Source organism: Melospiza melodia, chromosome 13 (assembly GCF_035770615.1).
Source record: "Melospiza melodia melodia isolate bMelMel2 chromosome 13, bMelMel2.pri, whole genome shotgun sequence".
NCBI lineage: Eukaryota > Metazoa > Chordata > Aves > Passeriformes > Passerellidae > Melospiza > Melospiza melodia.
The window spans coordinates 13,908,055-13,932,549 of NC_086206.1; the positions used below are offsets into that span (position 1 = coordinate 13,908,055).

At 40.9% G+C, this 24,495-nt stretch overlaps 1 protein-coding gene across 1 annotated transcript in view; it reads left to right on the top strand.

Annotated features, from left to right (window-relative positions):
• Window positions 1-2,418: 2,418 nt before the first annotated feature.
• The window catches only part of SMPD3 (sphingomyelin phosphodiesterase 3), a 104,422-nt gene continuing 82,345 nt past the window's right edge, over window positions 2,419-24,495 (top strand). Inside the window, exon 1 of the mRNA XM_063167815.1 lies at window positions 2,419-2,569. The gene's annotated coding sequence lies outside the window, so the exon portion shown is untranslated. The remainder of the gene's footprint in view (window positions 2,570-24,495) is intronic.

Here is a 24,495-nt window from a genome sequence, read left to right on the forward strand (position 1 = left end):
GCAGGGGTTCCATGCTGTTACCTCCTTACCACAAAAGTTTCATACCTTCTTGGTATTTCTTGTGGGCACCTCCTCCAAGCACTGACTCTTTCCTCTTCACAAAGCAGCCACTGACTCCAGTTCCCTTCTCACCCAGCCACCCCACTCTTTTATAGCACTCTTCTTCTCATTGGATACAGCTGGGGCCTGTTAAAGTCAGGCCTGCTCCTAATCTTTGATAGCTGGCCCAGCTGTAACTCCTTAGGGGTGAGATTACTTTCTGCACTATTTTCTTATATTCTATCCCCCTACACTTTCTAATGCTGAAAAGTTCAGCAAGGTAGGGAACAGCATATGTAATTCTGAGCTGAGTGAGTCTTGTGGAAACACTGGGGAAGGTACTTCAGGAAGCAATTTAGCAGTCAGCATGTAGCAAAGATGAGAATAATTATCAAACAGCTGTATATATTCCAAAGACTTATGCTGTGATCAAGTTAGCATGCTGGTGGCATAGAATGTTGTATCATATCAGGCATCCATTACAACAAATCTGGCAGTACTTTAAATCCATGAACCACTGTGCACAATGTAACATCAGTGTCAACTTCTCACCCTTTCAGGATGGCTGCGCAAGAGACCTTGCTCAGTAGGGTGTGACTGTGTGGTCCAGTTGCTGTCTGGGAAACCTACTAACCTACTACATTTAAGAACTGCCCAAAAAAGCATCCAAAAGTGGGCAAGAAATCATTATAATATCTACCCATTGAATAAAAAGAAGCTGTAAACCGAACTCCTACATCACTGATTTAGAAAAAAACCACATAGGAATGAAGACAACCCAAAGGGAGGTTTTGCTAACACAGTGTAAATAAAACATATTTCTCAGTTTATTTGGCTGCCCCAGATTTCTGTCATATTTCTTGCAAGTTGGCAGTACAGTAGCTAAAACCTTCTCCTAGATGAGGGCAATGCTTGGAAAACAGGATTTCACAGCATCAAAAGCAGGCACCTTCATGCAGCTCAAACATACTGGATCCTCCACACAAGCCTTCAGCATCTTTCAGCACCACATTATTCAGGGTGAGGTGGGAGCCCAAACATCTAAATTTACTTGTTAACTAATTTTTTAAAATAATACTTGAAAGATTCTTCTATTGTAGTCATTAGCAAAGGAATAAATGAACTTCTAATTAAAAACTACACTAAATAATGATTTTTCTTTTGATGTCCAAGTAAATAGAAAATGCTTGGAAGTACTGTACCATTTCATTTGTAGTTAACTAATAAAACATCCTGCTTCAGAAAATTCTTCATAACTACATGAAAAGCCCTATATAAACAAAGATATCAGAGATAGCTTTCTAAAAACAATCTGCAATTGGATTACAGGCTTTTTTGCTACATTTTCTGCAGTGTTTTGCTTTTGATGACACAGGCACTGTTTAGCTGCTCTGAACAGCTACACATGTATCATACAACACACAATATGTATCTTCTATCTTCTGAATCTTGGTGGGAGGAAGGGAGGCAGTACAGCTTTCAGGACTCTCTCAAAGACCATAAGAACTACACTATCACTTCTTTTTCTCCCCCCAAAAAACGGACAAAAATGGACATTATGGAAATGCTCCCCATATTAAACCAGAAGAGGAGCCAGAAAGGCAATAGCTGGGAGCAGTAAAGCAAGTTTAAAATCAAGTTAATGCGACTTGCAGCAATTCTGATGTTATTAGAGCTTCTCCACTCCGAACAGAAAGATTGTACTTCTTATATTCAGCAACTTGGCTTTTATTATTATTTTTTTTAACTTCTGCTTCAGGTTCAGATACGTAATTTATTTTTAAGATAGCATACATTCAATTTGTCTCATATAGGCTGCAGATAGCAGATTTTGTGCTTTCCTGTACTAAAAAGAAGTTTTTTCTGCCCCACCAATAAAGGGCAGAATCAAACATTTTGGAAAGTCTCCATACAAAGCGCAGCGCCGCAGTGCCAACACCCCGGCGCGGGGCAGTCGCGGGCTCCGGGCGGGCGGAGCTCGCCGCTCGGGGGGCGGTGGCCCCAGGCGTTCTCCCGGGGGGGCTCCCGCCCGGGCAGCGGCGCTGCGGCCCCCGGCACCGCCCGAGCGAGCCGGCGCTCTCGGCGCTCCGCAAGCCAGGACTACACCTCCCGGCTGTCCCCGGAGCGAAGCCGCCTCCTCTCCGCGGGGCGGCTGGGAAGCGCGGTCACCGCCGCCCGTTCCGCTCGGGCGCCGCCCGGGCCGGGGCCCCGCGGAGCGCAGCGGGGCGGGGCGGGGCGGCCGCAGCGCGGCGGGCGGCGGGCGGAGCGCGGCCCCCCCGCGCCCAGGGGCGGGAGCGCGGCGCCGGCCCCGCCCGTGGCGCTCCGTGGAGCTGTTCAGCGCCCAGGTGCTGAGTCTCCCCGCGGCTTACGGAGGCTCCGGCGGCGCTCCCTTCTCACCGCTCCCCAGCGCGGCCATGGCCCCGGCGCTCAGCCGCCTCCGCCAGGCGTTCTGAGCGCCCGCCCGCCCGCCGCGCCCCGGCGTGGATGCAGCAGCTCCAGGCGCCCCTGGCTCCGCGGGGGAAGGCGGCAGGTAAAGATTTCCCTCCCCGCCCATCCGCATTGCATCTCCGCCCGCCCTCCGCTCGGAGCTGCCGGCTCGGGGGGCTCTTGCCGAGCCGAGAGCCGGAGGCTGCCGGAGGCGCGAGTTGTGTGCAGGGAGCGAGCTCCGCGAGGCGGACCGCGGGGAACAAAGCGGGGCGGTCCAGATGCCTTTTGAGTAGTTTGGCTATTTTAGTTTCCGGGGAGTGGGGAAGGAAGAGCGGGATGGCTGGTTAACTGCAAATATCTATACTTAGATGTAGGGGGAAAATACCCCTACGTATATTAATGGAATCATGGAATCACATTGCTATTCTCATGCTTCTGCAGGGGAAAAGATGTGTTTGTCATACAGGTAAGATAGTGCTATAGTCAAGCCTGCAAAATGGTTTCCTTGAGTACCCTCCTTAACTGTAATGCTTGTATAGATTTTGCACTGCAATGATTTCTTACTTCTTTTCGTGTGGATTACCAGCCCCACTGAAGAGCTAGGACAAGCAGCAGAAGGTCAGAGTGGCAGCCACTGTGTTTCTGTGACAAGGTGTCAGAAGAAGAGAGGAAAAAAATCCACTGTATTTAAGGCCAAATGGCAAGTTGCATCCTACATGAAGTCATTTAGAGCCAAGCATTGTGCTGTTATGCCTGATGCTTCAGGCTTCCTCTTAGTGCTGGCTGATGAATAGGGAATTGAGCAAGCGTATTAACCATGCATAATCAAGCAGCAAGTGTTCTTCAGTGCTTGTATGTGTAGCACCTTCTGTCACAGGATCAGTGAGTATTCCTGAGCTATCAAAAGACTGTTTCACCCTAAATTGAGTAGGATGCAGCTGCACCCTTTTTGTGTTGTGGGTAAGACAGGTTAACTTACCCTTCTGAGAGTGGCAGGGGAAGGGGAAGCCTGGCAAAACAGAAACTCAGCACTTTTCTCAGGTGTACATGGTGAGAAAAGTTTAACCCAGGAGACTGCATGGAGTCAGAGCAGGAACTTGTACAGTTTCTGTGCTGATTTTCAAAAGACACTGAAGAACCAAACTAAGATTAAAAAATTGCTTCCTTTAGAAAATCAAATGCAATCTAATTGGGATACTCTTAGCATTTTGTCTTAGCTTACTTCTGCCCTGTATCTAGAATTTCTTTGTGAATTATCTCCTCTCCCTATGTTACTGTATCATTGTCAGAAGAAAAGAGCCAGAAAAAAAATTGCAGGCAGCAGAAAGGTAAGTGTTAAAAGGCAAAATCGTGAGACTCACATAAATTCCTATAATATTAAAGATTCTCCAGTCTGGACAGAAACATAGTCCTTCTCATTTTCATTATTTTCATTGACTTGGCTTGGCTTTCTTTCTTTTTTTTTTTTTTTTTTTGTACTAATTATTATGGTTCAGGTATGTAATTAATTTTTAAGATAGTGTGCATTCAGTTTGTTTTACAGAAGCTGCAGATTAACAGATTTTCTTCTTTACTGTAATAAAAAGAAGTTGAATAGATTGAATGCAGTCTGACAGTCATCTCACATCCAAAAGCTCTCCTTCCAATATGCACCTTGGAAATGCAGGGGCATAACATCTGGCTTTTAACAGTAGCCTTTTAGGGATCAATTGAGTTAATAATTAAAATAGCGCTTTACTGTAAAATTAAAAATCAATTTGTGCACATGACTGTGTGCAAGGCAAGCTTCCCCTCACAGCAGCAGAATTAGATTTCCTGACACAGCTCCTCCCCACCTCTGCCTTTCAGTCTAAGAACCATCGAAGCCTCGGAGCACGTGACCACTATGTGTGATTTAAGCGATGCTATTGAATTTTTTCCACAGGGAACAATTACTATGGAGTGACAAGTCAACCATTTTGATCTTAACAGATCCAGCTCTGTTTAGTGATGGTAACCACAGCATACTCTGCCTAACCCAGGCTGAATGTCTCACTGTAGCAGTTTGCTTGTCATTTAAAAGGACACTGTTAAACCTTAACATAGGTTCTCATTTTTGGGTAGGATTAGGAGGCTTTATAACAGAAGGTTGTTGTAGATGTTTCAGCTCTATGTTTGCAGTTGCTGCTGCCTGCAAGAGCCCTCAAGAAGCTACTAAAACATGAGAAAAGCTAAGCAGCATGCTCTGACCACACCCCTACAATGCCATAATTCATAAACCCAGACTCTGTGCTTGCTGCCACATTCTTATTTCTACCTGGTCAGTTAGGACAAAGACAAAGCTGCTTTGTCCTAATGAAGCCACTGCAGCATGCTTTCAATAGAGCCAACAACCTGGGCTTCCCAAAATATATTAAAAAGGACTCTTGTGTTTCCCAACATTGTTTATGCTAAAGGCTATTGCAAATAGAATATTTCTGCTAATTACTTGTATGTCAGCTTGAGCAATGAACAATCAATATTTTACTGATGTAGCATTCATTGCAACTTTCTGTGTCCAGTTATCATGCCTTCAGCACAGTAAATTAAATCTCAAGTTGCAATTTCTTTGTGGAAATGTTTATTTTAACTTCCAAAGGAGACTGCTGAAGTCATGGAAATGTTTCCATTACAGTTCAGTAAAAGTCTATTTTTCAAAAAGACTTGCCCAGAAACCTGACCTGGATATATTTTAATGTCAGAGCCATTGTTGTGATCACACTATACAGCAACACATTAAGGGTAGGGGCTTTTTAAGGATTAAAAAATTTTTATAAGGACAATCTGTACAAAAATGCTATAGTTAATAATCAACATGTGCTCTAGAAAAGCAGAGACTTTTTAACTGCTGTCTGTATGAGGAAGAATGACAGGACACACACCTTCATATGGTATGGGGAATTAAAGTACTCTGTATTACCAAACCATCTTTTTAATATTGTCCCCTAGGTATGGCTGAGATGGCTTATGTATTTTCTACAATTCTAAAAACAGAAAAAATAATTTCATGTATTGTGTAGTGCCAATTTTCTACTTGAATTCTAGCAATTCTTGGCATTAAACATAACTAGATTTTACTTATCCCCATAAATGCCTGTAAATTGTTATATGATACTCCCAAGTCTACTCTTTAAAAAAGGCATTTAAATGCACACTGCAATAAGCAATAATGTACTGCTTCATTTTAGAGGAAAGGGCCTGCTAACTAAAAAGGAACAATCCCAGTGACTTGCTTCAAGTATTAAGTAATGTTTTCAATGACTTTTGAAGGTATAGCTTCTAAGTATTTGACTGCAATGTTTAAGCATTTGTTTTAAGTTCTCCACAGCACTCCCTAACAGAAGAAAATTGTAGCTGCACTCTAGGCATATTGCTATAATCATGTACTTTCATGTCTCATAGGTCAAAGCCACTCTAAAATCTGGGAAAATGCTAGACTATGATTGAATTGTGACATTGTTGTAAAAGGGACAATCCATAATTTGAGGTGACAGCATAATGCTGACAAGATTTGCAGAAATATCCACTTCCATTTTATTTTGTCTTGAACAAGTAGTTTCTGAGAAATGGGCAGTTTGGAGACAGTATTTATGTAGATCACAGTGAATACAAGATTTTCCTCCTTCTGTAAGTTCTACTCAGCTTTGGTTTTAGTGCTTGGGATGGGGGCAGGAAGAGGAAAACTATGGGACAGAGGGCAAGCCCTGCACATACACTTGTACTTATCCACTGGGAAGTCACCAGATTTTGGTGATTCCTGACTTGGTCATGCACATACTGCCCTTTGAGGGCTCTGCTGTCAGCACTCAGCTTTTACTCTAAAGGAGACAGAACACTGTCACACCTTAAAGAGGTGACCAGCAAACACCCTCTTGAGTTAAAGCAGGAGCAAGCAATTTCATGATTATAGAAAATGTGACTGAATGTGAGGGAGACTGAGAAATGTCTCAGTCTTGAATCTTGTGCTGCAAGTTTGAGGTTTAACAAGCATATTTAAAGACCAGCTCAGTGTGAGCTGACCCCAGTCTCCTCAGTGGGAGTAAGTGCCTGGGCAGAATGCCTGCTTCTCTGTCAGGGATGATTATTCTCTCTGGCCTAATACTTGATCGTTTGCATTCTTCACTCACCTGCTATTTTACAGAGCAGAGGTGATTGGCCTGGACTAGCACCTGTTTGCAAGAAGTGCACAAAACAATTTGTTCTGTTATTTTTCAGATTTCTTGTTTTGCTTTTTTTTGAGATGTGTCTGAGGCTGTGTCTGCTATCAAAAAATTACACTTGGGTTTTTTTAGATCTCTTTCTGCTTGTTCTCAAAAATACGACTTGACAAAATTTGCAAATACAGACATTTGAGGTATTCCACATGAGGCACACAGGACCAAATTATTGAAAATTTCTGAAATAAACAGAATTTCCATTAGTTTCCATTTAAGATGGTTATACAGTCTTCTTTAAATTTGGAACCAAGATGTCTCAGAAATTATAAAAGAATAATCTATATACAACCAATATTCCACTCACAAGAAGTTTAACCTCTGCCTGTCCACTTATCTTTGTGCCAGCATAAAAGGATTATTCTTGCTACATTTGAAGTAGAGAGTTGCTCTGGTGACATTGTTAGCTATTTTTGCTTTGGAAGTGCATTAAAACTTCAGCATCACTAACAAAAAGCAGAAAAACTGGTGTCCTAAAAGTATGGGAAATTAATTTTAAAGCTGCCCTTTGTTAACATGATTCACACAGCATCTGTTGAAACTTGCACTTTGGAAAGTTGTGTGTGACCTATGACACAGCTCAACTACAGAATAAAAACAAGATTTAACAATTCAGTTCAGTTTTGAGATAATTAAAAATGCATATTCTTCAAATAATAAGAGGCTGTTTACTCTAGAAATATGTTACCAGGGAACAGGTAACAATTAAACAACATAGGCTGAGAAATTCTGATTTAAAAAATGAATTACATCCATGCTTAGACATATATCACTGTCTTATGGGGAAAAAACCCACAAGATGTACTCTGAGTTCAGAGCAAACTGCAGAGAGCACGTTCTGGGCTCTGTTCTGGGTAGCTGATTGCTGTCTCAAGGAGCACAGTTAGGGAAAAACGTTTAACGTGGGTTTACTGTACAATCACATCCCCACCCCCACTCCCTTGTCTTCTAAAAGGCATCAACTTGAACAGCATTCTATTACTGTTACATAATTGCAAAGTTTAACCACATATAGCTGCTTAAATCTGAAAGCTGAGATAATAAATGCAAGACAAGTATTTTCTCTGAGGTACTTAAGACTTCTGTTAACTGCTGTTCCTCAATCTATTTCAGTATTAACAATAGCAAAAATACCCTTTAAAGTGACAAGCCATATCTGCCACTCAAAAGTACACAAGCTTCAATATATTTTAAAACTGACTCAAGTAAAAGAGAGATAATAACTGGATTCCATCTGTCCCTCTTGACTATTTCTAAATGAGTTAACATTGATTAACAGTTTTGCTTTAAGAACAGGGTTTTGGTGATTTTTTTAGCTCTTTCCCACCTATACTGTGCTTCAAGCACAGTGGAAGCTTTTCACTTTTAAGCAGGATGTCTTGCTTCAATCTTTTCTCTGCCAAAAGAAGAGTTAAGTGGTCATTTTATTCCTTTCACTTACTCCAAACATTGATACAGCCATGTTGGAAAAAAGGGTAAAATTCCATCGATTTCTTTTGGGTAACTGCATTGCAAAGAGGCTATCAGGAAAATTCATGATCAGCAAGCTGTGAAACTTTGTTTTCCTACTTTACCAAGAAATTACTGTCTGTAGAAAAAGTAGAGTTTAACCCTTCCTGAGAGGAGATAATATCTAAGGAATGTAAGCAGCTATCTGTTGAGGGGCTATAGTTTTCTGTACAGGCTACTCCATCCTTCCCATATGGCTAAGCAGAACTGCCTGTCATTGAAAACAATGAGAAATTGTGTCTCAGTGAGAAATGACAAGTGAAAATACATCAGAATTATAAGTGTGCCCTGAAACACTTCAAATATCACAGACTAGAAGAAAAAATACTCAGTTCCTGACTCCTTCATCACAGTTAATTCTGTGGAATCAGCACTGCCATACAGATGAGAGATCAGAAATTTATAGCTTTTCCTCTAGGAGTCCTTCACTGAGCTCTAAGCTGAACTCCATGCATGACCCTACCTGCAGAAAGAAAAGACAGGGAGAGTAGAAAACCCTGCATGGACAGGAGTCTCTTATCCAAGCTAAGGAACTGGCAGTGAAAAATGAAGAAAGATTAAGAATCTTGTTAAGTTTATTATTTCTCTGTGAATTAGTATGTGTTAGTAGATCTAGTCAGAGGATGGAGAGCTGTTGGTGTTCTCTTGTTGCCATGAGTGAGGGAAAAGGATAAAACCTCTTGGAATTCCTTAGTGCCTCTTTGAGAGAGGAAGAGAGGGAAGAAGAGACCCTGACAATATGAAATCCTGTGCAGGTGGACACAGACACTGCTGGCACAGGCTGGAGATGGGGATCCCTGCTAGTCCCAGGGGATGCACATACCACCCCTTTTTCATGATAGACCTTTAAGCTGTTGTTACTCTGCAAGCATAGCAAGACAGAGCAAGTAAAATTGACTCTATAGTAGAAAACCAGCCCTTCATTGATTCTAGTCCTGGGGAAACTTTCCTTACTCCCTCAGCAGAGCTGGAAAAATTACTGAAAGAATCTAGTCCTGATAAGGTGCAATTATGTAAATTACTCTGTTTACTGCCAGGGTATCAGCTATATCATAAACATTCCTTGGAAAGGACAATGTACAATGGAAATGAAGCACAGGAAGTTGGCTACCACAGTCTGGCAAACTTAATTCCAGTGTATGTTGCTGTAAACAAATGGGAATATCTTGGCTATAAAAGGATTTTTATTCACTGTGAATTTGCCATTTCACCTTTCATATTAAACTATTAGCTTTCAGATAACATGAGTGACAGAAGAAGGTATTTGCAACTTTTTAAAAAACAGTTTCCTGATAATTTCTTAGAACCTCAGCTGTAGCCCAATATCCTCTTCTTTACGTCTTCCAAAGCCAAACATAATGTAGCCTGTGGACATAAGGTGAAAAAGTACAGGCACAGCTAAATCTTTATTGAACATAGACACATTTGTTGAAAGTTTCTCTGATGCATAGCACAAACACTGCTGCTGCACATAGCTAATTGCAATAGTCCTGCAAGAAAAGGCTATGGAACACAGAAGAATCAATGCATAGATACAGAACCCTACCCTACCAGACCACTAGGTCAGCACAGAGTAAGTGTTTCTAAATTTGGCTCTTTAGACTTTCCAAGACAGCCTTCACAAGTAATTTACAGCAAATATGTGATGTTCATCTCAGCCAGCTGATACAATGCTTGCTTTCATTATTTCCCAATGGCAAGGTCCTTCAAGTGTAGCTTATACATTAACCTTGCAGATTTTACACATTAAACTTCAGTCAGTTAAGCCCAGTCCTAAAGGAAAGAACAAAACAAAAAAATTCCCCAATGTCAGTGTCTCATTCTCCTCATGACTTAATGCTTTTGACTATTACTTCTCACACGGCTTTTTCTTGCACAAGCAAGTTTCAAATGTCACACCCAAGAGGAGGAAAAGGAAATTGTGTTTTGTTTAGTTACTGTAAATAAATACATCCATTATGCTCATTCACTCCTTCCCCTGGTGGTGTGCCAGCAGCTCCCTACAATTCCTCAAAAGGGCTCCCTAACACACCACAAAGAAAGTTTTCCTCCATGCAATCTCAGTTCCACATGAATGTATTTCCTTCCCATAGAAGGTAGGAAAATCCTGACAGATGGAAGAACCAGTAAACAGCTTCAGTCCTGGAATGGCTTCATATTAACTCTATGTCAGGCAGAGATTACAGCTCTAATTTCATAATCTGCCTCTGAAGAGCTTCTGACAACACTGCAAGGCCCAGCTCCAGATTTCTCCATTCAGAACTTACCTCTAGAGCCTTCAGATCTGTGCCACAGCTGCTTTTACAGAATATGTAAAGTCACTTAATTTAACTTCTTACTGAACACATTATAGGTGAATGGAACAGCATGCCATGCCCTGTTTTAAAAAGTATGAAAAAGAATAGTAAACTCTACACAGTGATGCTCCTATTACTTTAGGATGTTACAATGAGCATTTCTGGCCAGCTGGGTGTGGCTTGCTCACATAGTTTTGATAAAATGTAAATCTATTTAACTATAATACAATGTAAAAACTATGATGAAACTAAAGCCACGATGGAAAGATTTTTATTAGTCTAATATAAAAATTGAGGTTTTTATTCACTTCACACTTCCTTAACTATATTGGAGGGAATTCCAGCTGGTGTGTTAGGAATTCTCTTTGGTAACTGAGATTATTTAAAGCATGAAATCCTGAAGTCTTGTGAGGCCTAACTTTTTTTTTTTTTTTTTTTTAAGAGGGAATTAATTGAGATTCCTTTTAGTTAATAGCATGCTAAGTAGTAGCTAGCTCCTTCTAGCCTAGCATGTAAGTAGATTTTGTTTGCTCTTAAAATACCCTTCCAATCACATTCTGGTGAATAGTTTTATTCTTCTGAAACCAGTTTACAAGTTATTTCAAGCAGAGTAAATTATCACAGGCAGTGTGTTCACCTAACAACAATGACATTCCTTAATGTTCATGGGGTAATGCTGGGCTTGAGCCCAGACCATAGAGCATATCCTGCTAACAAGAAGGGAAGATAAGTTGTAGCTCACCAGTTTCCTCTGCAGCTTCCTTGGGTTTGGATGCTTGCTCTTCTTAGCATAAGACATCTGTAGCTTCACCTAATGAGAGAAAAATATATTAGTAACCAGTTCAGTGTTGAAGATTTCTGGACAGTTGCAAATTTCTTTGCTTCTGCTGATTATATTTAATCATATGACTTGCCATGATCACACCTGAGTACCTCACTTAATAGAGTTTTGGAGACAATCTCTGCTGTCACCTTCCTTCTGGAAGTCACACTCTGGAGTTAGGGAGTTGATTTACCTGGGACAATGCCAGAAAAGAAATTAATTTACTGTCACTGTTGTCTACTGCTGTCTTGAATGTTTTCACTTTCTGTGCACAAAGGAAAAAAAGGCCTGAGCAATGGCAGAAAAACACTGTGTATCTTAGTAAAACTTTTCTGTACCACTGGAATTACTCATTACACTGGCATAAATTCTGTTACCAATATAATAATACAGATTTAACTTTCTAGCCCAGAAGGGATGAATGTGTTATGAACACACTTCTACCAGCATGAGAAGACCTGTTTCAGTGGCAATGTTTAGTTTGGAAGCAAACCTTTCTCAGATGGACAGCCCCTCATAAGAGGCATTAAATGACAGGTCTAAATTTATCCTGGAGGTCATAAGTACAGTGGGGAAATAAAATCCATCTCACTAATTGTTAGTTATTACTGTAAGCACACTCAGATTTCTTTATCATTAAGAAACATTAAGTGTGGAAGAACTCCAGAAGATTACAAACAATGACATCTAACATGCAAATCAGCTGGGAGTTTTAATCTTCTGGGGCTTCCTCACTGTGGACAGCTGCCAGCTGCAGATGCTTGGCTGACTAATTGGCACTAGCAATAAACAATATTTGAGTTTGTCCAGGAAAGGAGCAGAAGGTCTGAGAAAGGATTACCAATATACATTAAAACGAAGAAAAGCTGCTGTGTCTCTATTGAAATTATTATCTGTGTGGTTCATTTCTACAACTGAAAATTGCACTAAACCCAAGCAGTTGTTTATAAAGCTCTCAACACTATCTAACTGAATCTTAGCTATTGGAAGATTATAAAGCAAGTACAGTGTACAAAAATAAAGCAAACTGCTACTATAATAAGGAATACTGTACTCTCAGGGCTTCATGAAGTAATTTTGCATCCAGACCTGACTGGCTTACAAGCAAATAGAACTTTTCATCAAAAAGATTGCTAGATTGTTTAGCAATATACCAGCCCCTGAGCTACAAGACAATCTATCCTATCTGTAACATTGATACCAGCACAGAGAAGTTATTATCTAACTTATTGACAAAAGGTAACAATCTTACACTTCTCAAGAGCTGTTACCTGACTCATATCTGAAACTGCTTAGATGCTTCTTGCAGTGATGGTGGAGTTACTGTGCCACAACAAACAGAACTGGATTAGGCCTTCCTTGCACTCAGACATGCAATCCCCCAGACAGAATTCAGGGACAAGCTGTCAAATTGAACAAAATTACTCTAAAATTTTCAGGAAAAAAGAGTGAAGTGATAGACAAACAACTTGCAAAGGAACCTGTAAAAAGGAGGATGCAGAAGAAAGCAACAATTAAGAGCCAAGGATGGGAACGAGAGGATTGAAATGTAGGATATTCATGTGCAGCAACAATTGTTTTAAAAGCTTCTGAATAAAAAATTAACAGCTGATGGCATACTCACTAGGACTTACATCTAGTCTGAGAAAGAGAGCTGTTAAGATAGTGAGTGAGCCAGCAAGACAGATGGCTGGTGAAGGAACTGACATTGCAAGAGCTGGAACATTCAGTAGGGAGGAAAAACAACAGCTCTACCCATGAAGGGACTGCTGCCAAGCACGTAAGTGAAGTGAGCAGAATCTCACAATTTCTATAAAAATGTCCATGATGTGCTGAACTGCAGGCAGTGGATAGGGCCCCAAGCTGACAGTTCTGCATCAGCACAGAAGCAAATAGACAAAGGAAGAATTAAAAGGTCATTACCTGAAAAACCAGCAGCAAATAGCTGAGATGTGAAACTACACAAGTGAGTTAAAGGAGATTTTACAAGTGAGGAAATGCTCAATAGGCATAAGCACTTAAAAGATAAGCATATCACCTAGCATTCATTTGCAAAGACTACCTCTTGTATTCAACATGAAAAACAGTGTCAGAAGCAAAGGTTTATGACATCACCTCACCCTTCCTCCCCAGTTTAAATCTGTCTACTAGGAATAAAATAGTTTCCAAAAAGCTTGCATTTCTCACAGCTACAGATTTACTATCAGTAACATTCCAGACATTCATAACAGTCAACTTCAACACCTGCATCTTTAAACCCACTAAATATTTGCAGTCAGGTCTCCACATAATTTCAAATATTTTTTAGTACAATCCACTTCTCTTTACACTGACAAAAGAACCCTTGAACAATCTGGCCATAACATATTGTTGAAAATTGAGTGAATTCGAGGCACAGGGTTTAGGGGTTGCAGGAAGAACAAGTCAGAGAACTGAACAGCTTTGCATGCACAAGGAGGTGTTGTGAGATCTCATGAAAACTGGTCTTGAATTTTGATACCAACACGAGGAGAGATAGTTCTTACAAAAAAGGAGGTTTAGAATAGGACCCCAAATGAGCACCTTATTTTAAAAAGTTTCTGCATTAGCTTCCAGTTACCAAGTTGCCCTTTCCTATTATTTTTCCTTATTACTTTTCCTGCCCATTACTCCTGCCAGTCATTGAAAACAAGAGGAGAAGTGCATCCTTCTTTTGAGTTCTGTGATGGTGTTTCTGTATTTAGCATTACCACACAGACATGCACTGAAGTACACATTGTTTTCATTAATTGTGCACTGTATAGTCAGTGTTTAAGCTGTACAGTTCAAGAAAAACAGCTCATTGCTGAGGACAGATCTCCCAAAATTCTTTAAGCACTGATGAATTTATTACCATTAGTGTAGTAGAAAAATGACTATAGCATGGACAAGTAGAATATTAAAAATCATTCCAAAATTCATCCAGAATATGATTATCTTTCTGGTATTTGGGAAATTGGATTACTTTTCAAGATGCAGAAAGATTTTAATACAGAGGCCAGGCAAACTAATTAAATAAACAGTATGGGACGGCTCCAAAACATTATAGATCACACATTAATGCAGAAAGCCAGTATAATTATGAAGAACTCAAGTCAGCCATCAATAAAGGTAGTAGGGCTTATTCATTATTATCAGTAAAGGCATCTTTCCCTGGTTTAAGAACGGTGTTGTTGAAAGTTTGTTGCATAGCATTAGCAAGATACAGGTAAGGCAAAGCGAGGCTATTCCTCAAGAGGGCACTGACACTGTATTCTGAGGCCAACATTATCTTCGAACAAATACAACATTGAGATGAATACCATACAGATCCCACTTCATCTAGAGGAGAACACCGGCAAACATTTCACATTTCACCCTTCACCAGAGCACCTGGCTCCCGGGAACAGCAGAATCTCTGACCAAACCCCCTGAACCACCGCTGCCTCAGGGCCCTGAGCAACCCCACCTTCACACTGTGGCTCCTGCCTTCACCGTGAGGCCCCGCCTTCACACTGTGGCCTGTGCCTTCAGTGTGAGGCCCCACCTTCACACTATGGCCCCTGCCTTCAGTGTGAGGCCCCACCTTCACACTGTGGCCCGTGCCCTCACCATGAGGCCCCACCTTCACACTGTGGCCCGTGCCCTCACCATGAGGCCCCGCCTTCACACTATGGCCCCCGCCCTCACACCGCGTCCCTCACCCTCACAATGCGCTCCCCCCCCTCACACCGCGAGGCCCCACCCTCACGCCCTGGCCCCACCCTTACCATGAATCCCCTCCCTCACATCCTGCATCCCGCCCTCACCCTGAGGCCCCGCCCTCACACCATGCTCCCCACCCTCACCGTGAGGCCCCGCCCTCACACCATGCTCCCCACCCTTACCATGAGGCCCCGCCCTCACACCATGCTCCCCGCCCTTACCATGAGGCCCCGCCCTCACACCATGCTCCCCACCCTTACCGTGAGGCCCCGCCCTCACACCGCAGCCCCCGCCTTCATACTGTGGCCCCGCCCTCACCATGAGGCCCCGCCCTCACACCATGAGGCCCCACCCCTGCCGCGAGCAGCCAATCAGAGTGCCCTCATCTCCGCCCCCACTGTTGGGCAGCCAATGAGAGCGCACGCGGCGGGAAAGCGGGATCCGCATGGCAGCACGTGCGGGTGGGAGGACGAGTGCGCTGCCGGCGGCTCCCTCAGCGTGGGCGAGGCCCCTCAGGAGCCCGTGGCGGCCGCTGCTCCGCTCGGGCATGTCAAGTAGCCTTGCAGAAGGAGGGGGAATGAGGGAAAAGCCTGGAGGAGCGCAGGAACAGCAGCAGCTGAGAGAGGCTGGTTAGCGAGAGGCGTGGCTGCCCTGTTCAGATGTCGGGGGTCATCTCCTCGGAGTGGGACTTCTGCTTGTAAAGCTCTTGGTTCACTTCTTCAGTGAAAGAGAAAGCTCTTGGTTGGCTTTCTTCTTAGTGTTGTGGAAATAAACCCTGCTAGGCAATATGAAGCAAAAAGGTGTTTTGATGGCAGTACTTTTGTTAAGTAATTAAATGTTTTAGTAAGTAATTTGTTATTAATAGATATGAAGCATTGTTATAGAATAGATTATTAAGCATTGTTTTAATAGATAATTTTTTTCCTGTCAGTGTGCAGATCCTTCCCCAGGCTGTACCGAGCTGAAATCAAAGCCTGGTTGCAGTTTCTCTTGAAGGAGGTGAGGCTCAGGGCAGATGTGCCCATTTTCAGGGCATCTCATGAGGGACCAGCCCAGCCCTCAAAATGGGGAGTTAGCCAAAACCAGCACCAAATGATAAATAAGTGTTGCAGGCTCTGTAATTACTGAGAAATGATGGAGGCACAGGAAGCACATGAATCTGCCATCCTCTCCCTCTTAAGTGGGTGAACCTGTAAATTGGGTAAGCACTCTTAATCCTCGAGGGTAGCCTGGGGTGGCTCTTCTGTAAGCCTCCATCAGCTTTTATTGAGGCTTTAGGATCTTGGGATCAAATTGATTAGCTATTCTGTGTTGTGTTTGCTCAAGGGACAGGAAGGAAGCATTAAATTATGCCCACCTGAGGTTACTTGCTAATGAATAATGTAATTATACCCCAGGGTATTAGAAGGGTTTTATATTTAATCCCATATGTTTTTGTTTTCTCTTAAGAATCATCTACGTTTAGATAAGCTAGAATTAACATTGCCTCTTTGAGAAGTCTGTATTTGTGACCACAGTAAAAATAGTTTTGGTTAGAAAATAAGATGTTTAAATTATCAGGGCAGATGGCAGAAGTAAAAAGCAAGCACTTCATGCATATGTTTTAAAGGCAAGAGTTCCTTAACAGATGCATGGAGGCTTCTCCTTATAGCTCTGATCACAGCAGAAAAATGATGGTTCTTTTTCTATGTGGCAGTTCAGAGAACTAATGGAAAGCGACTTTCTAGAGAAACAACTATATGAAGTGGACAAAACTGTCATTTCAGTTTTAAATCTGAACACAGAAACACAAACAACTACTATACTGCTAAATTCTGATATCCTCAAATAAACTCCAGTAGCAGAACAACTTTTATTGTGTCTTTGGGACAAAGCATTGTGCTGAAGGCAGAATTTTGGCCTTGGTATTTCACATTTTATATTAAAGTTCAAAGCTGTGAAAGCTTTAAAATATGTAATTCAATCTCATTTTGCACAACACTTTAGGAAGTGAATTCTGGGGTATGTGTTAAAGCTAAGTGATACCATTCTAGCCCACGTAAATAGCAAATGGTTACATTCTCCTTCACACCTGTATAAATTTACAGTTGGATGAATATTCTGGTTCTGTCTTTTTTTTCCCATGGTGTGTAAACTGGGATAATTTACAGACATTGAACCTGATTTGGTTGCAGGAAAGGTAAGGTGTGGGGGATTGCTATATTTTCCTTCAGGCCAGCTCATTGTTCTGGCTCTTTTTTACTCTGTAGCAACACCTCAGGCTGATATCAGTGAGGAATTGGCAAAAGGAAGATGTGCTCAGTGCTGGCACAGAAAGACTAATATAGAAATAAAAACAAAGCTAAACCCAAAAGTGGATGGTGCCAGTAAATGTAGTAGTAAGCTTTGTGATTACAAATAGACTTATTCAGTAGATTTACTCTGTATGTCCTAGGTTGCCTCTTACTTTGTTCCTCCCCTGACAGAAAAACATTGTCAGGACTCCCTTTAGTGACTGCAGTGTTGGTTTGGAACATATGAAAATTGATTTTTAAGAGCTTGGAGCCAGGTTTTCAAGTACTTGGCATCTATAATTGGGGCAGATTTTCTAAAGAGGTTAGCACTGACTGTTCTGAGCTCTTGTGAAGATTTGTCCATTTTGATTTTGTGCCTAACTGAACTGATTTGTTGAAAATCTGGTCTCTGTAGCAAAGCGTGACATTCTTAGAGTGCTGTCAGGGCAGTAATAACACTTCCAATGAGAAAAAAAAAAGCTGTACAGCACCCCCCCCTCAGTTCAGTACCCCAAAACTGCCACCCAGAACTCAGAGTATGAGTAAGGCAGGGTTGTAAGCTGGTATGTGTTGCCAAACAGTTTTCTAGGATTTCACAGTGTACAAGTATGGTTTTGCTACTTCTGTTCTGGATGTGTTTATTTAAAGTAAAAGCTGCTGTGAAAGGAAGCTATAAATGCTGGTTATAAGAGGGCAAAAATGTGCTTGGGAAGCCACAAGAGGAAAATGCTTTAATTAAAATGAACTGTAGCTGTTGTTAATAATTTTGTGAGTTCTGAGATAACAGCACTGCTTCTAGAGTTGTGCTGCCTTCTGACCTGGGGCCTGGGATGAATATTTTGGTTGTCCATTACTGTAATCAACGGTATGAATCCTACCGAATTTGATTTAGCAGTGTTGAGTCCTATGTTAAAATAGTAGCAGTATGAACAAAATGAATGTTTTGTGTTGGAGAAAAAAAAATTAAATCAGCCATGGGCCATCTTTTTTACTGGCAGAGCTGTAACAGGGTGATAATATTGATTTATGTGGTCTTTCTGGATAGTTATGTCACTTACTGTTGCAGATTACTGCAGAAGATTTCTATTTCTGTTTTCAAATAATTCCTTTTATTTGAAATTAATTTAGTGTCCATTTCTACAATGTTTTGGCCTTGTTTTTGTCTCTTAATCACTGTCTGAAGAATGAATTATTAATTGTTGCAGCTGAAGAAACAAACCAATAATTTTCTGTGGCCTTTTGAGGGGAAAGACAAACCAAACCAAACCAGAGCTTTATTTTTGCACACATTGTACTACTTTCCTACTGTGCTTGCATGGTTGAAATAAGGATCTTCAATAATCCAGGATAAGCAAACAATAATACTGTAATTTCCATGTAGGAAGTATGGGATACATGTCTACATGCTAGGGTTGCATTTATAGAACAGCTGAGTGAACCTCTGATAAACAAATGAAAATAAATTGGAAATTACTACATTTATGTTGATACCTCTTAGAGCAGTAAGATTCATTCACACAGAGGTGATAAGGGAAAAGAGATGAGCTATTCTTGAGATAGCTGCTTTCCAGACCTTTCGTAAAACTGGAGATTAAGGCATCATGCTATTTCTAGCTTGCCAGTGCTAGCTGGAGTGAATTCTAGGCTTTAAAAACATTCATAAATTAAAATAAGATGGTGATTATAGAGATGGAAAAAACTTGCATGAAGGAGCTGCCCATAAACATCACTGCTCTGCGAGTTCCAGGTACAGTCCCATTTTTCTTCCATTTTGTCTGGGTGGTTGATGGAGGTTGTATTTTACTTTTTACTTAACTGTCCTGTTGTGCCATTTTTCTGCTCTGTTGGTGTCAATTACAAGTAAGTTTTTTGTTAAAGGTTTTGACTTTTGGCTTTGGGAAGTGTTCTTGTGTTCCTTGTTAGCCATGGCCACAAAGTTCTGGATTTTGCTGTCCTTGTACTGTTGCATATGTACACACTAATAAACACATGTAATGGGTCCTCTGAAGTCAGTGTGCCATACAGATTCTATATTTACTGATTTCAATTCCACATAGCAGTTGCTAATATTTCATCTCGTGGTTGGTTTATTTTTTAGAAGTAGAACTTGTACACTGAAATGGCAAAGCAGAGCCTGTCCTACTCTGCAGTTCCCAAAGCTATTTTCCCAGGCACAACTTGGTCACTGTGCTTTCTCTTGGTCCTTTATGGCATGTCACAGTGGTAAATAAACAGCTTGGGAAAGGGTATGTTTTAATTTTTTTTTCATTAATTATTTAGTGTGGTTAGTCTGTGTTGAAAAAATCTCAAGGCTAAAGAAGTCAAACAACAGTCACAAGCCTCATTTTGGACAAAGACTATTAGATAAGACTGAGGATCCTTTTGTCACACTTTTTGGAGTGGGTGGGTAACTTAGGTCTGTTTTACATCTGTATCCTTTGAATGATCTTCTGCAAATGAAAATTTCATTTGGGGAGGTTAGTACACTGAATTTGATTCAGCTTGCTCCTCACTGACTTTGTGAGCCCATTATGGCATCATTACTCTCCAATTACAGGCATGAAGGTGAGAAGTGACCTAGTAATGAAGGGTACACACCCAGGATGGTGTAGTGAGAATTTTGCATGAGGCAAAAGGGAAAAAAAATCTGCTACACAGATACCTGCCAAAAGGCTGTTTGTCATAAGTGACTGCTTTGAAGGAGACCCAAGAAGGGCTTGTGCTGAGCATTGCTGTGCTGTTGCTGGGATGTGTCTGGGGTGCAGATATCTACAATTTCTATAGTTTTATGTGCTGCATAAAGTTATTGCTACTTGTAGAGAAACAAGGTCAAGCAGTTTGGTATATTTATATTTATTTAACTTGTGAGAGCAATGTCTAAGCTACAGTTTAAAATAATCCAATATGGACTTCTGCTTTAGAGCTTAGTGTTCTTTCAGTTTTGAAAAAAATAGTTAGTGTCAAGTGTACTCTAGAAAACACAGATATTTAGTATCATTGTAATTTAATCAATTTATTGTATTCTGTCATTTAAGATATTAAAAACCAACTTTGTCTGCCTTTCCAAAATGTCCTTTCTCTTGTGTGAGTAGAATTTTGTGACAGTAACTGTTATGAGATCCTACAGGATACATTTTTAGAGAAACTGCACCTGCTGTAGGATGGCTTTATTGAGAGTGCTCTGAATACGCTGCAGTGAACTGAAGGCTTGAGAGGAAGCAGCAGGATAGTGAATGTCAATAGCAGGCAGAGTCCATGTAAGTTACATTGTATTGAATGGTTTAATGCTGCTTCACAGGGCTGTGTATTTTCATTCTCAAGGAAGAACAGACCCTCAGAGGACTTGTGGCCAGAGAAAATGGAATAAACCTGAGCATCAGGGAAACAGCTTCTAGTACAGCAAAAAGTGAAATCTAAGACAACTGATAAAAGCAGAGGCAAAAGCTGCGCATTCTTTTCACAGGATATATCTGAAAGTTGAGGTCTCCTGACAGGAAATGATCAAGTGAAATATAAATAGTAAAGCTGTCAACTGGCAGAGCAGCAAGGAATAGTGATTTAGATTCTCTTTTTTCCCTTTTACCAATTTATCTACAAGTAATCATATAAAGATACCAAAGTAGTCAGCTGCAGTGTGGTGTGCTGTGATGCTCTGTAGTACTTTGGGATTGCAGACCCAGCTCATGATGATGAAAATCAGTGCTGCTACACAGTTTTTAGCTGCATCAATGCCTTGGTTTAGTTAACTGCAGGGCTGCATGAGGTGCCAGTGACAAGTGCACAAAATACCATAAAAATACATACAGCAGACAGGAAAAAAGTGCAAACCAATCCTTTCTGGTAAAGGTTCACAGTGGCCAAGTCAAAAGTTCTGTGAACATATGAAAAATGGTCTTGCACATAGTTTAGTTATTTCTTGCCATTTAGAATATTATTAAATTATGAAATGTCATCTTGCATTTAAATTTGTCCAGCTTTCTGCTCTGGTTTGCTTTCTGGAAAAAATCACTGAAGTTTTCTAGGTGCTATGGAGACAGTGCTGATGTCAGAAATGTTTTCAGTGGGGGCCTGGAGCAGGGAAGCAGATGGCTGCAGTTACTGGTGAGTGTGGCTGGCTGCTGGTGCATAAGTGAGCAGGGGAGTGCAGTGCAGAATTGCTGAGCTGGCTGTGGCTGGTGACTCACACTGGCAGCAAGGTGGGAGAGCCTGCAGGGCCTGGGAGCTTTTCCCTGGTGCTGCAGTCACACTGTGCCCCATGGTGTCCCCACCAGCACAGCCACACCACATGGCTGCACTGGCTTCCATTCAGGCCAGCTCAGGTGCATCTCATTTGCAGCTCTGGGCCAGTTAACACTGCAGGTTTCTGTCCCAGGAGATGAAGTGTATTTCTGGTACTTATGTTGTCCTGACCTTTATAGACCTTTATTTTCTAGGTGACTTCACAACTTATGGGGCCTTTATAAGACCTGATGACCCAGGGGTGAAGAGACAGTATAGGTGTAGCATGAAGTGCCTCTGTTAATTAAATAAATTCTTGGGTTTTTAAAAATATTGAGCTTTTGGGTAATGTTAAATGCTGTTGCCTTAAAAAACTTATCATCTTGCATTTAACTGGAGCAAAACCAAGAACAGTAGCACCAAAATATCTTTCCAAATTCCAGACTTCTCCCACACTCTGAGAAGAGCCTCCTCCTCTGTGAACCTTGAATCCCATTTTGTGCAGTTGCCATCAGTGCAGAGCTGTGCTGCTGAGCTCACTGGCTTGGCTCTGGAGCCAGCCACGCTGTGTGCTTCTCCTGCTTGTCTCTCCAGCACACGAGTGAGGGGACCTCGCCAGCTGATTAACTCTGCTCTGCTCTGGCTTATCTATTGTGTCACTTGCTTTTAGTTTTTATTCTGAAGTACAGGTCATCAAAGAGTTTTGGTGGTTTACTTATCCAGCTTTCTAACAAGCCTCTTTTGTTTGACCTTTCCTTGTGTTTAGAAGAAGCTGCTTCTAAATATTTCTTGGGGTCACCTTTCTTCCTTTGAAGTCCTTTGAAACTCTTATTTGCTGTGATACCTGGAAAGACTTTACAGTGGGTAAACAGTGCTTATCGTGATGTTCACTTGTATTTTCCAGTGCCTCTGTTCAGTTGTCTAAAAATAAAATGAAATATTCTGTAAGCTCTTCAGAACAGAGACTGGCTATTTGTACAAGTGTTTAACACAGCAGGGCCTAGAAATCCAGGCAATGGCCTATAATACCACCTCAAGAGAGAAGGAAAAAAATGTTTCTAGGTATAAATTTTTTTCCATAGGAAGGTAAGTGTGGGGTGCCTTCAGGAATCATTCCTTCATAAGGAAATATGCATTAATTCTAAGAATATGCAATGATTTCTAATCAGGCTGACGTATCTACAATGAAGATCAAGATTTTTTTATCAATGGTATTTAAGGCACCAGTAGCATTTCTGTGAGCTCGAATGGTCTATGTGCCAAAAGTATTCTGCTGGAAACCTACAATTATTCTGTAAACTTCAAAATCCAGAATTCAAGATGAGAAAAGGCTGAGAATTTCTGCACTTGATGGGCTCAGGCTGAAAGCTGGAGAAAAAGCATTTTGCCTTTTATGCATTCTGTCAGCTACAACAATGCTAACCAAAGAAAGTGTCACCTCCCTAGAGTCTCTTTTCAGACAAATGTGCTACAGGGCAATAATGAATCTTAAAAGAAATTCATGATGGGAAAAAGCAGTGTTTTGCATATAAATGTTTCTAATGGAGCTATGAACATCAGTCTTTTGCTCTATTACTTTGAAAAATACCATGTGAATCCTTGTAGTTTTTAGCAATTCAAGACATGAAAGGTGCTATTTATTTTTGTGTTATGTTCCCTATAAAATATTAAATACTCCTTTGGCCAAAATTACTACTAACTCTTTGAGATTGTACAAAAATATTATTCATAACTTCAAAAGCTCAAGTTGGTAATGGGTGACTTGGATAAACTGTGATTAGCAGAGAGCAATTCCTACTGATCTCCTAGACAGGAGTACTACAGGTAAGTAGATTAAAATTTGTAGGGAAATATATTTCTCCAGCATTGTTGACCTAATGAATTTTTTAAGAAAAAGTTATACTTTAAAGCCCCAAATAAATCACTTGGATTTTGAACATTTTTCTTAGTTTTCTCTTTGTATCATCTGTGATTTTTAAGGGCCTACACAGCACAGCTTTCCAGCTCATCTCTTCAGCCATGGGGAGTAAACTCCCTCACTATATTTTATTTTAAGAGAATTAAGATCCCTGTAATTTACTGGAACCTTACAAGGAAAAAAAAAAAAACTCCAACTATGTTAGGAGTTGTAAATCAAAAGAAAATTAGATCATCACTAAATTAAAAAGAATGTTAGAACTTTTTTTCTGTATTGCATGGGGAAATTGATCACTGTTTTAATTGTCCATCTTCATGCCACATCCATCCCAAACTCTGCCCACAGAATGTGTCATCAGGAAAATGCAACTGTGCTGAGATTCCACTGCCACATGTGATTGAAACAAATTTTGACAGTTCTTGGAAATTTCACAAGCACATATACAAGCTGAATTCTGCATAGATTTTTTTTGGACCAAGAAAATATTTTCTGTTTGTACAAGTTTTTCCCAATTCAGCTGTTGCAAAATGCTATTCTTAACACTTCTTTTTAGTAAAGCAGGAATAACTGGTTGGCTGCACATGGGTGTTCTTGTTTGTTGTTGTTCCTCCTCCTTGCAAAGCACATCTCCAGGGAATGACTATTACAGAATGATCTGACTGGAAAAATCTATGTTCCATTAAGACTTTGGTAGAAGCAGCAATCCAGCCTGTTTAGCAAATAAAGACTTCATCCCATTGTCTTGTCATTGTGTGCCAGTGGTGTTGCCTGAGTGAGTGATGATAAAATAAAGAGGATTTGAGTCCTAATAAGCGGACATAATGTTAATTCTGTGGTTCTGGAAAATATTGACAAGAAGTAGTTTCCTTTCTTCTTGGGTGTAACTGTGACCTGGTTGCATTGGGCATAATAGGTATTTTCACCAGTTACATTTTTTCACTGGAAATAAAGTTGTAAATTTAAGTCATTCAGGAATCCCTGGAACTTCTTGCAACTTTGAAACTTAAATGATAAGCACTAATTGCTTGCAGTGTTATTTTTTCTTTGCCATTAGGAA